The sequence below is a fragment of the Mandrillus leucophaeus genome, unplaced genomic scaffold (assembly GCF_000951045.1).
Source record: "Mandrillus leucophaeus isolate KB7577 unplaced genomic scaffold, Mleu.le_1.0 Scaffold1027, whole genome shotgun sequence".
Classification (NCBI taxonomy): Eukaryota; Metazoa; Chordata; class Mammalia; order Primates; family Cercopithecidae; genus Mandrillus; species Mandrillus leucophaeus.
In genome coordinates, this window is record NW_012098399.1 from 84,081 (window position 1) to 85,159 (window position 1,079).

Here is a 1,079-nt window from a genome sequence, read left to right on the forward strand (position 1 = left end):
GACTTTTTTATATAATTCTTTAAAACTCAGGTCAGTTACTCAGTTTTTCCCTTGAGAAGATAGCTAAAACAGGGCAGCCACAATACAGTTAAGTCATGGTCCCAAACTACTTATTACTAGTGCATCCATTACCAGCCAGATATGTTAAAGGAATTAAGAGAATCTTATCCCAATAATACAAGGAAAATAATGGCAATGTTTACCACTACATTCCCTTTGTTCAATTCCATTGAATTAAATTGGTTCCTGCCTTTTCTATCTGCTTTGTTGAGGTCATGTGGGTGAGCTAAGTAACTCTTAGATTAGATTACTTTGTATCATTTAATTTATCTAGCTAACTTAGACAATTTCAGGATCACTGTGTAGTCATGTGATATGGTTTGACTCCATCCCCACCCAAAATCTCATCTTAAATTGTAATCCCCACGTATCAATGGTGGGATCAGGAGGAGGTAATTCAATCATGGGGGCAGTTCCTTCCATGCTATCTTTGTGATAGTGAGTGAATATCATGAGATCCGATGGTTTTATAACGGTCTGGCATTTCCCTGTTTGCACTTACTTCGTTCTGCCACCCTGTAAAGAGGTACCTGCCTCTTCTTTGCCAACTGCCACGATTGTAAGTTTCCTGAGGCCTCCCCAGCCATGCGGAATTGTGAGTTAATTAAACCTCTTTCCTTTATAAATTACTCAGCCTTGGGTATTTCTGGATACCAGTGTGAGAACAGACTAATACACAATGTTTGTCAAAACAGATAAATCCAATTATCAGCTACTGTATAGAGAAAGTTTAAGTCAACTGAACTGAATGAAATACAATAAAAGTGATAAGTAATCACATTGTGATTACTTAATCACAGTTGTGATTACAACAAAAACAAAATATGCATTACTGTACTTCTGTGAAAGCACATTGAAAATTTTCTTCAAATGCATAATTATTTGAGACTAACACCATCTTATTTTTTATTTTTTATTTTTTTTATTTTTTAAAATTTATTTATTTATTATTATTATTATACTTTAAGTTCTAGGGTACATGTGCATAACGTGCAGGTTTGTTACATATGTATACTTGT